This window comes from Hypanus sabinus, chromosome 4, assembly GCF_030144855.1.
Source record: "Hypanus sabinus isolate sHypSab1 chromosome 4, sHypSab1.hap1, whole genome shotgun sequence".
NCBI classification, from domain to species: domain Eukaryota; kingdom Metazoa; phylum Chordata; class Chondrichthyes; order Myliobatiformes; family Dasyatidae; genus Hypanus; species Hypanus sabinus.
Genome location: NC_082709.1, coordinates 16,474,611 through 16,488,706, shown reverse-complemented (window position 1 = coordinate 16,488,706; position 14,096 = coordinate 16,474,611).

Below are 14,096 nucleotides of genomic sequence, written 5' to 3'. Positions count from 1 at the left end.
TTCCGGAGGGGCGAGCGGTTCTCAGTTAGATTCTGGAGGGGCGAGCGGTCCTCAGTCAGATATCGGACGGGTGAGTGGTTCTCAGTCAGATATCGGAGGGGCAAGCGGTTCTCAGTCAGATATCGGACGGGCGAGCTGTTCTCAGTCAGATTCCGGAGGGGCGAGCGGTTCTCAGTCAGATATCGGAGGGGCGAGCGGTTCTCAGTCAGATATCGGACGGGCGAGCTGTTCTCAGTCAGATTCCGGAGGGGCGAGCGATTCTCAGTCAGATTCTGGAGGGGCGAGTGGTTCTAGTCAGATATCGGGATTGCTACCTGTGCCACGTGCGAGTGAGGCGAAGAATAGAATGATTATGCACATTAATACGAGGCTGAGAGCATGGTGCAGGAAGGAAGGGTTCAGGTTTTTGGATAATTGGTCTTTGTTCCAGGGACATTGGGATCTGTTTCGAAGGGATGGTCTATATCTGAACCGGAGGGGTACTAACATTCTTGCAGGAGTATTTGCCAGTGCTGCTCGGGGGGGTTTAAACTAGATGTGCAGGGGGCAGGGATCCAGATCCAGAGGGTTGGTCAGAAGGTGCATGGGGTTAAATGTGTACAAGGTTTGGGTGATCTTGAGAAGGTCATCAAAATTCAGGGTGCAATTTGCCCGATGGAAGTTCAAGGAGCTGGGTTAGGTACAGTAGACAGTGTTTTAAGCAAAGAGAGGAGGAATGGGCTAAGAATTCTATACTTGAATGCGCGTAGTGTCAGAAATAAGACAGATGAGCTTGAAGCTCAGATGAAAATGGGGAACTATGATATTGTTGGGATAACGGAGACATGGCTGCAAGGGGATCAGGCCTGGGAATTGAGTGTACCAGGGTATACGTGCTATCGTAGAGACAGAAATATGGGAAGAGGGGGTGGGGTGGCCCTGTTGGTGAGGAATGAGATTCAGTCCTTAGCAAGAGGTGACTTGGGAACAGGGGAAGTAGAGTCTGTGTGGATTGAGCTGAGGAACAGTAAGGGTAAAAAGACCCTAATGGGTGTTGTGTACAGGCCCCCAAACAGTAGCGTGGATATTGGGTATAAGTTGATTAGGGAGTTAACATTGGCATGTGCTAAAGGTAATGCAGTCGTTATGGGAGATTTCAACATGCAGGTGGACTGGGAGAATCAGGTAGGTGCTGGACCCCAGGATAGGGAGTTTGTGGAGTGTCTAAGGGATGTATTTTTGGAACAGCTTGTGCTTGAGCCAACCAGGAACGAGGCTATTTTGGACTTGGTGATGTGTAATGCACAGGAATTGATAAGTGATCTTGAAGTAAAGGAGCCATTAGGAAGTAGTGATCATAACATGATAAGTTTTTATCTACAATTTGAGAGGGATAGGGGCAGATCAGAGGTGTCAGTGTTGCAATTAAATAAAGGAGACTACGGAGCCATGAGGGAAGAGCTGGCCAAAGTTAAATGGGCGGATGCCCTGGCAGGAAAGACAGTGGATCAGCAGTGGCAGATATTCTTGGGCATAATACAAAAGATGCAAATGCAGTTCATTCCAATGAGAAGGAAGGATTCAAAGAGGGGGAAGGGGCCACAGTGGTTGACAAAGGAAGTCAGAGATTGTATAGCATTAAAGAAAAAAAAGTATGACAGGGCTAAGATGAGTGGGAATACAGATGATTGGGAAAGTTTTAAGGAACAGCAGATCTTAACTAAAAAAGCAATACGGAGAGAAAAAATCAGGTATGAGCTCAGTCTAGCCAGGAATATAAAAGGGGATAGCAAAAGCTTTTTTAGCTATGTGAAGAGAAAGAAGATAGTTAAGAACAATGTTGGCCCCTTGAAGAATGAATTGGGAGAAATTGTTATGGGAAACAGGGAAATGGCAACAGAATTTAATGCATACTTTAGATCTGTCTTCACCAGGGAGGACACAAACAATCTCCCAGATGTATGGATGGGCCAGGGTCATAAGATATCAGAGGAATTGAGACAGATTGACATTAGGAAAGAAACTGTGATGAGTAGACTGGTAGGACTGAAGGCTAATAAATCCCCGGGTCCAGATGGTCTGCATCCGAGGGTTCTAAAAGAGGTGGCTCAGGAAATTGCGGATGCATTGGTAATCATTTTCCAATGTTCCTTAGATTCAGGATCAGTTCCTGAAGATTGGAGAGTGGCTAATGTTGTCCCACTTTTCAAGAAGGGAGGGAAGGAGAAAACGGAGAACTATCACCCTGTTAGCCTAACGTCAATCGTGGGGAAGATGCTTGAGTCCATTATTAAGGACGAAATAGTGGCACATCTAGATGGCGGAAATAGGATTAGGCCGAGCCAGCATGGATTTACCAAGGGCAAATCATGCTTGACTAATCTGTTGGAGTTTTTTGAGGGTGTAACAAGGATGTTAGACGAGGGTAAGCCAGTAGATGTTGTGTACCTAGATTTTCAGAAGGCATTCGATAAGGTGCCACATAGGAGATTGGTGAGTAAAATCAGAGCTCATGGCATTGGGGACAGGGTTTCAACATGGATAGAAAAATGGTTGGCAGATAGAAAGCAAAGGGTAGCAGTGAATGGGTGTTTCTCAGACTGTCTGGAGGTGACTAGTGGGGTACCACAGGGCTCTGTATTGGGACCACAGCTCTTTACGATTTATGTCAATGATTTAGATGAGGGCATTGAAAACTATATCAGCAAGTTTGCTGACGATAGTAAACTGGGTGGCAGTGTGACATGCGAAGAGGACGTTAGGAGAATACAGGGAGACTTGGTTAGGCTGGGTGAGTGGGCAGATACTTGGCAGATGTCATTCAATGTGAATAAATGTGAAGTTATCCACTTTGGAAGCTGGAACAAGAGGGCAGAGTATTGTCTGAACGGTGTCGAGTTAGGTAAGGGAGAAATGCAAAGAGACCTAGGAGTCCTAGTTCACCAGTCAATGAAGGTGAATGAGCAAGTGCAACAGGCAGTGAAGAGGGCAAATGGAATGTTGGCCTTTGTTACAAGGGGAATTGAATACAAGAGTAAGGATGTTCTTTTGCATTTGTACAGGGCCCTGGTGAGACCACACCTGGAATATTGTGTACAGTTTTGGTCTCCAGGTTTAAGGAAGGACATCTTGAGGAAGTTAGGGTTAGGGTTAGGGTTAGGAAGTGCAGCGTAGATTCACTAGGTTGATTCCTGGGATGGCAGGGCTGTCTTACGCAGAGAGATTGGGCTTGTACACGCTGGAATTGAGGAGATTGAGAGGGGATCTGATTGAAACGTTTAAGATAATTAAAGGATTTGATAGGATTGAGGCAGGAAATATGTTCCAGATGTTGGGAGAGTCCAGTACCAGAGGGCATGGATTGAGAATAAGAGGTCAGTTATTTAAAACAGAGTTGAGGAAGAGCTTCTTCTCCCAGAGAGTTGTGGAGGTGTGGAATGCACTGCCTCGGAAGACGGTGGAGGCCAATTCTCTGGATGCTTTCAAGAAGGAGCTGGATAGATATCTGATGGATAGGGGAATCAAGGGATATGGGGACAAGGCAGGGACTGGGTATTGATAGTGAATGATCAGCCATGATCTCAGAATGGCGGTGCAGACTCGAGGGGCCGAATGGTCTACTTCTGCACCTATTGTCTATTGTCTATATCGGAGGGGCGAGCGGTTCTCAGTCAGATTCCGGAGGGGCGAGCGGTTCTCAGTCAGGTATCGGAGGGCCAGCAGTTCTCAGTCAGGTATCGGAGCGGTTCTCAGTCAGATATCGGACGGGCGAGTGGTTCCCCGTCAGATATCGGTTGGGCGAGCGGTTCCCCGTCAGATATCGGACGGGCGAGCGGTTCCCCGTCAGATATCGGACGGGCGAGCGGTTCCCCGTCAGATATCGGACGGGCGAGCGGTTCTCCGTCAGATATCGGACGGGCGAGTGGTTCTCAGTCAGATATTGGAGAGGCCGCAGTTCTCAGTCAGATATCGGAGGGGTGAGCTGTTCTCAGTCAGATATCGGAGGGGCGAGTGGTTTTCAGTCAGATATCGGTGGGATGAGCAGTTCTCAGATATCGAACAACTTTCAGAATACAAGTCACAAATTAACACATCGATATTTATAAGTTTAAAAGAAGCAGATGCTAGAAATGTGAATTAAAAGCAAACTGCATGGAAGAGTCAGCAGGTCTTGTTTGACAACATATGTGTATAAATGACAATAAATACTTGTTAAATGTCAATAAACTTGACTTTCAAACATTGATCATCCTACCAAATTTCCTCTCCCCCACCACGCTTCACATTTAGAATTGGAAGTGAGTAATTACACAATATTGGTTGGCGATACAGTACCGCTTTTCTTATCCAACTCTTTAAATTTTTGTTGTGAATCTAAATGAATACACCACAATTGTCACTGACTTTATCAAGACTGGGGGGGGGGGGGGGAAATGAGCGTGTGCCTTGGAGAACATACCAGACAAACCCAAACAAAAAGTTGTAGATGAACCGGGAGATTTGTAGTTTGCTGAGGGCTAGATCTGTGACAGAGGAATACAAGAAATCCAGATACGACCTACTGAAGGCTAGTTTAAGAGTGAACGAACAATTCAGATTGAGGTTAGAGATGGAATTGGATGCACGTCAGCTTTGGCAGAGTTTGCAGGCCATTACTTCCTTCAAAGCGAAACCCAACATGAGCGGCTGTGATGCTTCACTCCCAGATGAGCTCAATGTCTTTTATGTGCACTTTGAAAGGGGGAATAAAACTACACTGCAGCATCTGGTAACTCTAATCTTTGTCTCGGAGGTCAACCTCAGAACATCTTTCAAGAGGGTGAACTCTTACAAGGTGTCAGACCCTGATGGTGTATCTGGTAGGGGTCTGAAAACCTGTGCCAACCAATTAGCAGGAGTGTTCAAGCACATCTTCAATTTCTCATTTCTGCAGTCAAAGGTTCCCACCTGCTTCAAAAGGACAACAATTATATCAGTGCCCAAGAAGAGCAGTGTAAGCTGCCTGAATGGCTATCATCCAGTGTCACTCACATTTACTGTGCTTTGAGTGGTTGGTCATGGATCAGACTGAACTGGCAAAGCAAGGATCTGGAGTTATTGCATTTTGCCTATCACCATATAGGTCTACAGTAGATGCAATCTCACTGAGTCTCCACTTGGCCTAAGATCACCTGGACAATTTCATTACCTACATCAGGCTACAGATTACTTATTGCAGCTTAGAATTCAATACAATCATATCCTCAGTTCTAATCAACAAGCTCCAAAACCTGAGCCTCTGCACCTCCCTCAGTGTCCGGATCCTTGACTTCTCTTCAGGAGACCATAGTATGTGCAGATCAGAAGTAACATATCCTCCTCACTAATGATCAATATTGGGGCACCTCAAGGAATTGTACTTAGCTCACTGCTCTACTCTCTTTACACGCACGGCTGTTTGACTAGGCACAGCTCAAATGCTATCTAAATTTGCTGATGACACAACCATTGTTGGTAGAATTTCAGACGACAATGAGGAGGTATACAGGAATGAGATAGATCAGTCGGTTGAGTGGTGTTGCAACAGCAACCTTGCACTCAACATCAGTCAGACCAAGGAATTGATTGTGGACTTCATGAAGGGGAAGTTGAAGTAACACACAACAGTCCTCATCGAGGGACTAGCAATGGAAAAGGTGAGTAGTTTCAAGTTCCTGGTTTAAGCATCTCTGATAATCTACCTTAGGCCCACAATTATAAGGAAGGCAAGATAGGGGCTATATTTCATTAGAAGTTTGGAGAGATTTGGTATATCATCAAAAACTCTTACAAATTTCTACAAGATCTACAGTGGAGTACTGGTTGTATCTCTCTGCTATGGAGTGGCCATTGCACAGGATTAGAAAAAAAACTGCAGGAAATTGTAAACTTAGCCAGCTCCATTATGGGCACTAGCCTCTCCAGCATCAAGAGACACCTTCAAAATGCAATGCCTCCTTCATTCAGGATCCCCATCCACCAGGACATATCCTCTTCTCATTGCTACCATCAAGAAGGAGGTAGAGAAGCCTGAAGACACACACTCAACATTTCAGGAACAGCTTTTTCCTCTCCGCCATCAGATTTCTGAATGAACAATGAATCTACCTCACTTTCTTTTAGCCTATATTTAAGCACTATTTATTTAATTTTTTACATGTATACTTCTAATCGTAATTTATAGTGTTTTTATTATTATGAATTGCACTGTATTGCTGCTGCAAAACAACAAATTTCATGAAATGTACCAGTGATATTAAACCTGTTATTTGATCTTATTGGATTCATTTTGCTTCAGATTTTTTTTGATATACACATTATAAATGATCTTAACCTGATCATAATTTCAGTTAATAAATCATACAAACTGAGAAATGTAATGAAAGTTGCAAGGAATGTACTCTTCTGAGTTCTTAATATATGGACTTTGAAGTAATAGCAAAAAGTAGAACTCTGAAAAGGATGTCAGGTTTACCTCAGAATATAAATAGGAACAGGAAACTGCCAACTGCTTCCACTCCGATAAATTTATGGTATTTTTTTTCTTTTACCCCAGTGTCATTTTTCTGCAGTAACTTTATTTCCTTTGTTTCTCGTGTAAAATTTTTATCAACCTTTGTTGTGAATATATGTACACAGTGACTAAGCATCCATTGTCCACTTTAGGACAATTAATTCCATCGATTCACTGCCTCTGAAGAGATCTCATGCCTGTCTTGAATAACCACCCCTCATTTTAATTGTGTGATTTCAGTTTCTATACATCCTGTGAAAAGAAGTATTAACCCCATACATTTTATATATTTGAGATTCTTTTTAGACTGTTGAATATACACACATTGACAGCCACTTAATCAAGTATGTCACAAATATGTACATTCGACCATGAGATACAGGAGCAGAATCAGGCCATTTGATCCATTGAGTCTGCTCCACCATTCATTCATGGTTGATCCTTTTTTTCCCCTCCTCAGCCCCACTCTCTGGCCTTCTCCACATAACTTTTTATGCTGTTTCCAATTAAGAACATATTATGATCTGCCTGACCTCCACAGCTGCCTGTGATTACAAATTCCACAAATTCACCACCCTCTGGCTAAAGAAACTTTCTCCACATCTGTGTTTTAAATGGATGCTCCTCTATCCTGAAGCTGTGCTCTCTTGTCCTAGACTCCCCCACCATGGGAAACATCCTTTCCACATCTGTTCTTAGGCCTTTCAACATTCAAAAGGTTTCAATGAGATCCCCCTTCATCCTTCTAAAGTCCAGGGAGTACAGACCCAGAGCTATCAAAAGTTCCTCATATGATAACCCTTTCATTCATCTTTGTGAACCTCCTCTGAAAAAGCTTTTACTAACCACTTTGACGTGCTTTCATATTTCATCTTTGTTCTCCTAATGATTCTTTTAGTTGCACTCTGTGGGTTATTAAAAGCTTCCCAATCCTCTGTCTTCCCATTAATTTTTGCTTTGGTGTATGCCCTCTCTTTTGCTTTTACTGTAGCTTTGACTTCTCTTGTTAGTCATGGTTATACTATTTTGCTATTTGAGTATTTCTTCATTTTTGGAATACATCCATCCTGCACTTTACTCATTTTTCCCAGAAACTCACACTATTGATGCTCTGCTGTCATCCCTGCCAGCGTCTCCTTCCAATTTATTTTGGCCAACTCCTCTCTCATAGCACTGTCATTTTTCTTACTCCACTGAAATACTGCTATGTCAAACTTCACTTTCTCCCTTTCATATTTCAAGTTGAACTCAATCATCTTGTGATCACTGCCTCCTAAGGGTTCATCTACCTTAAGCTTCCTAATCACCTCTATTTCATTACTTAACACCCAATCCCCTAGTAGGTTCAACAACAAACTGCTCAAAAAAGCCATCTCGTAGGCATTCAATAAACTCACTCTCTTGAGATTCATTTCCAACATGATTTTTCCAATCAACTTGCATATTGAAATCTCCTATGACTATCACAACATTGCCATTTTGACACACTTTTTCCATTTTCTGTTGTAATCTGTTGTCCACATCCTAGCCACTGTTGGGAGGCCTGTATATAACTGCCATCAGGATCCTTTTACCCTTGCAGTTTCTTAACCTAACCCACAAGGATTCAACATCTAATCCTATGTCATATCTTTCTACTGATTTGATGTCATTCTTTACCAGCAGAGCCACACCACTCCCTCTGCCTACTTTCCTATCCATCCAATACAACATGTAACCTTGGACATTTAGCTCCCAACTGTGGTGATATCATGTGTCATGTATCAGAACATGATTAGAACGAGTTGTGAGCATGTGCAAAACTGACAGAATAATCTAGAAGCATGGCAGTGTTAAAACATGGTTGCTGTTTGCTGCTAAATAAAAGTTCTAGTTATGTTCTTCCAGAATATGGTTTGTTCTTAGTAACCCACGGCACATATCAAGAACACAACATGGTGTCAGAAGTCAGTCTGGAAGAATAATTTGTTTCGTTAACACAGGAGAAGTGAAGATAATCAAAAAAAAGCACAAACTTTTTCGTTGTTTAAGCTTTAAGAACAGAAATTTTGCAACCCCCATTGACACTTCAGCTGACTGGGAACGTAGCTGAAAACTGGAAAAGATTTATACAGTGTTTTGAAATTTATTTATTGGTGATCGGAGCAGAAAATAAAACGGAAAAAATGAAAGCTGCGTTCCTACTCCACGTGATTGGGGACAACGCAATTGAGGTATATGACCATTTTGATTTTGAGAATGGAGATAATTGGAATCTAAAAGTGATTATCAACAAGTTTGAAGCATTTTGTATATCAAAGCGCAATGTGACGTATGAACGGTATAAATTCTTTACATGCAAGCAGAAAGCTAGTCAAATGATTAACCAATCTGTTACGGAATTAAGAAACCACAGTAAAACTTGCAAGTTTGCAGAGCTGACGGACTCTCTCATTAAAGACAGAATTGTTTGCAGCATTCTGGATAATGCTCTGAGAGAAAGACTCTTAAGAGAACCAGACTTAAATTTGGAAAAAGCTTTGATTCTCTGCAAAGCCTCGGAAACCATAAAGTCGCAGGCTAAAGAGCTTTTTATTGAGAACTGCAGCGTACACACTGTGAATAACCGCGAACATGTTAGAAAAAATAATGAAGTGACTATGAAACCGACAGAGAGCAAGACGTCGTTTGAAAGAAAAAATCTTTGTGATCGCGTTGGGTGGGAGAACCGACCTAAAAAGTATCCAGCGTATCAGAAAATGTGCAACAACTGTGGTAAGGTTGATCATTTTTCATGCTGTTGCAGAAGTAGAAACAAAATGAAACAGTTAATGCAGTGCTTGAAAATGAATGTGAGGAGTTTTATATCAACGTGCTTTGTGAAAATATACAAAGTAAGACTGACTGGACTATGCCATTGCAAGTAAACCAAAACATTCTGTTTAAATTGGATACTGGAGCACAAGTAAATGTTCTTTTAATGCATTAAAGCCAAGACCAAAGTTACATCAGACAAATGTAGAAGTGACTGGGTATTCAATTGCAGACTTTCCAGTTAAAGGAAACACAAAGTATACTGCAGATGCTGTGGTCAAATCAACACGTACAAACAAGCTGGAGGAACTCAGCAGGTCCGGCAGCATCCGTGGAAACGAGCAGTCGACATTGACCGCCCATTTCCACGGATGCTGCCCAACCTGCTGAGTTCCTCCAGCTTGTTTGTACGTCCAGTTAAAGGAACATGTATGGCAAGAGTATCACACAAAAATATGGTTCACACGCTTTCATTTGTGGTCGTGCCTAGGAATGTACTGTCAATATTGGGTTTATCTGCCTGTGAGAAACTGAATTTGGTGAAAAGTCTTTGTCCTGGACAGTGACACAGAGTCAGAATACAGTGACTTGATGAAAGAGCGAGGGAGAACAGAATTTGATTCTAATGCAGCAAAAGTAGAAAAAAGTCATAAAGAAAGACCCCAGACCCATCCTTTGTTACCAAACTTGCCGGTACAGTACAATACTGATCTGACGCCAAAGAGTGACAAGAATCAGGATCCAATTGAAGAAGTGAAAGCACAAGTGAAGGAATTGAGAAGTTTTATTGAAATGATGAAGTCTCAGCATAAAAAAGAGATTACACAGTTAATGAATGAATTATGATTTCTTCGCAAAGACCTCAAGCAACCTCAGAGTTACCATTAACTGATGCAGACCAGACAAAACATTAAAAGAACAATGAAACACAAGAAGTATGTGAACCACTTAGAAGGTCTAATCATGTTCATAAACCCCCAGAGAGACTGATAGAGACATATTAAATTATGTATTTGGTTTGATTAATGTTGCTAATTGTTTTCTTTTTAAGCAAAGGAAGATGTGGTGATATCATATGTCATGTGTCAGAACATGATTGGACCGAGTTGTGAGCATGTGCAGAACTGACAGAATGACCTAGAAGCGTGACAGTGTTAAAATGTGTTTGCTGCTTGCTGTTAAATAAAAATTCTGGTTATGTCCTTCCAGAATATGGTTTGTTCTTAGTAACCCACGGCATGTATGAAGAACATAACACCAACTACAACCGTCCTTCAGCCACGATTCAGCGACAACTTCATACCTGAGAATCTGTAATAGTGCAAAATTTGTGGAGGGGTGGGTACTGCTGAGGAAGCAATGCAATTGCAGCAGGACTTGGACAAATTGGAAGAATGGGCAAAAAAGTGGCAGATGGAATACAGTGTTGGGAAATGTATGCATGTTGATGAAAGAAACAATGCTGCAGACTATTACCTAAATGGGGAGATAGTTCAAACATCAGAGGTGGAGAGGGACTTAGGAGTCCTTGTGCAAAACTCCCAGAAGATTGATTTACAATTTGAGTCTGTGGTAAAGAAGACAAATGCAATGTTGGCATTTATTTCAAGGGGAATAGAATATAAAAGCAAGGAGATAATGCTGAGCCTTTGTAAGATACAAATCAAAGCCGCACTTGGAGTATTGTCAACAGTTTTGGTCCCCATATCTCAGAAAGAAAGTGTTGTCATTGGAGAGAGTCCAGAGGAGGTTCACGAGGATGATTATGGGAATGAAGGGGTTAACATAGTTGGAGTATTTGGCAGCTTTGGGCCTACACTCAATGGAATTTAGAAGAATGTAGGCGGACCTCATTGAAACCTACCCTATGATGAAAGGACCAGATAAGGTGGATGTGGAAAGGATGTTTCCTATGGTGGGGATATCTAGAACTGGAGGGCATAGCCTCAAAATTGAGGGGTGACCATTTAGAACAGAGGTAAGGAGGAATTATTTTAGCCAGAGAGTAGTTAATCTGTGGAATGCTCTGCCACAGACTGCAGTAGAGGCCAAGTCCGTGTATATATTTAAGGCAGAAGTTGATAATTTCCTGTTTGCTCAGGGCATTAAAGGTTATGGAGAGAAGGCAGGTATATGGGATTGAGTGGGATCCAGGATCAGCCATGATGGAATGGCGGAGCAGATTCAATGTGCTGAATGGCCTAATTCTGCTCCTATGACTTTATGGTCTTATGGTCTTAATTCGTCAACTGAAGTACATGACCATACTCTCCTCGGCACTGTATTCCATCTACCATTTTTTTGTCTATTCTCCTAATCTGTCTAAGTACTTCTGTAGCATCTCTACTTCCTCAAAATTACCTGCTCCTCCGCCTTTCTTCATATCGTCTGCAAATGTTGCAGCAAAACCATCAATTCCATCATCCAAACCACTGACATACAACATAAAAAGAATCGGTCCCAACAGAGGCCCCTGTGGAACACCACTAGTCACCGTTAGCCAACCAGAAAAGGCTCCCTTTATTCCCAATCTTTGCTCTTGTCAATTAACCATGCTTTATCCATGCTAGAATCTTTGCTGTAATACCATGGGTTCATAGCTTATTAAGTAGCCTCATGTGTGGCACCTTGTCAAAAGCCTCCTGAAGATCCAAGTACACAACATCAACCAATTTTCTTTATCTATCCTGCCTGTTATTTATGAATATTTTAATACTAGATCATATTTTGAGTGCTAAATCACTTCAGACTTCTATCGTCTTCTCTGTCATTCATTCTCTGATATTTTTTTTCTCTCGCTTTTATGGATGTCTGCAAAGAGTAAGGATTTCAGGTTGTATACTGGACTCATTCTCTGACATTAAATGGAACCGTTGAATTCCAAGTTACCATATACTACCTTGAGGTTTATTTTTCATTCACAGATTCTCCTTTGTGACCCGACGAGATTCCTCCGGTCGCTGCAATTTTCTGCCAAATCACACAGCATTGTCAAGGATTCCTCCTATCCATCTCACAATCTTTTTGACCCCCTACCATCAAGTAGGAGATATCACAGTACTAAGGTAAGGACTGTTAAGATGGGAAACAGCTTCTTCCCCAAGCTGTAAGTCTATTGAACTCCCCGCCACCACCCAAATTTCATCACTTATGAAGCACCAATGGCATTATACTGTTAACCTTATAACTTGTGTAATATATGCACCTTATGTTAAATGTCAATCTTCTGGAATATATTTTATTATTTGTTAATTTATTTGTGATAATATTACTTTATGTGTTGCATGTGAGTTATATGTGCTGTGCAATGCACCCTGGTCTGGAGGAATGTTGTTTTATTTAGTGGTATACATGTATACAGTTGAACAACAATAAACTTGAATTAGAATCTGTGAACTAGTCACTGTAAATTGTCCCTGGTATGAGGATGTACAGAATAGGGAGGGGTTGATGAGAATGAAATGGGATTAAGGTAGGATGAGTGTAAAGGGATGGTTGATGATTGGCATAGACCTGGTGGCCACAGGACCTGTTCTCTACTGTATTTCTCAATGATTCTATGGTTATGACTCTCTAAAAATGTTTTTATTTTATTTTATATTGTTAATTTTGTTGAGATACAGTGCTGAATTGGCCCTTCAAGCCGTGCCACCCAGCAATCCCCTGATTTAAACCTAGCCTAATCACAGGACAATTTTTGAAGACCAGCTAACCTACTAACCAGTACATCTTTGGAATGTGGGAGGGAACTGGAGCAACTGGAGGAAACCTATGCAGTCACAGGGAGGACGTACAAACTCCTTACAGACAGCAGCAGAAATTGAACCTGTGTCGCTGGTACTGTAAAGCGTTGGGCTAACCACAAGTTTGTTTAAGTGGCAGAGAAGGTGCTAGAGGTGGGTGGGTGGAATAATGAATCTAATAGGTTGAAGGTGGATGACTTAATGTATCAGTTAAGAGGGCCTGCTTTGTCCTTTCTGTGTGTTTTATACCAATTAACAGGGCATTTAAGATCAGATTAACCTTTGTGTGAAGTGTTTCTAATGGTAAGGCTGTGGTACTGTAGTAAAAACTATACAAAATAAAGGGGTGAAAAATCCTGAACCAACCTGATAGTAGGCAGAAATAGTCAGTCCTGATCCCAGTTGAAAAATGAGCTCTCTAAAGATGTAGAGGGTTGTGGACATAGCTCTGCACATCATTGAAACCAGCCTCCCTTCCATGGATTCTGTTTACACTTCTCATTGCCTCAATAAAGCAGCCAGCTTAACCAGAGACTCCACCCACCCAGAGATCCCCTCTTCTCTCCCCTTTCACTGGGCAGAAAATACAAAGCCTTAAAGCACATACCATCAGGCTCAAGTACAACTTCTATGCCATTGTTGTAAGACCACTGAACAGTTATACTCCATCTGGGTACCCTCCAATCTGATGGTGTGAATATCAATTTCTCCTTCCAGTCAAAAAATCCCCCCCCCCCACTCCTCTATTCACCACTCTGACCTTTTAGTTCTTCTCACCTGCATATTACTTCTCCCTGTGTCCTCTTCTCCGTCCCTTTCTCCTATTGTTCCTCTCCTCTCCTATCAGATTTTTTATTCTCACAGCCCTTGACTTTTCTCAACCACCTGGCTTCACCTATCACCTTCCAGCTAGCCTCTTGCTTCCCCCCCCCCCCCTACATTTTATTCTGGTATCCTCCCCCTTCCTTCACAATCCTGAAGAAGGATCATGGCTCAAACCATTGAAAGTCTACTCTTTTCCATAGAGGCTATCTAACCTTCTGAGTTCC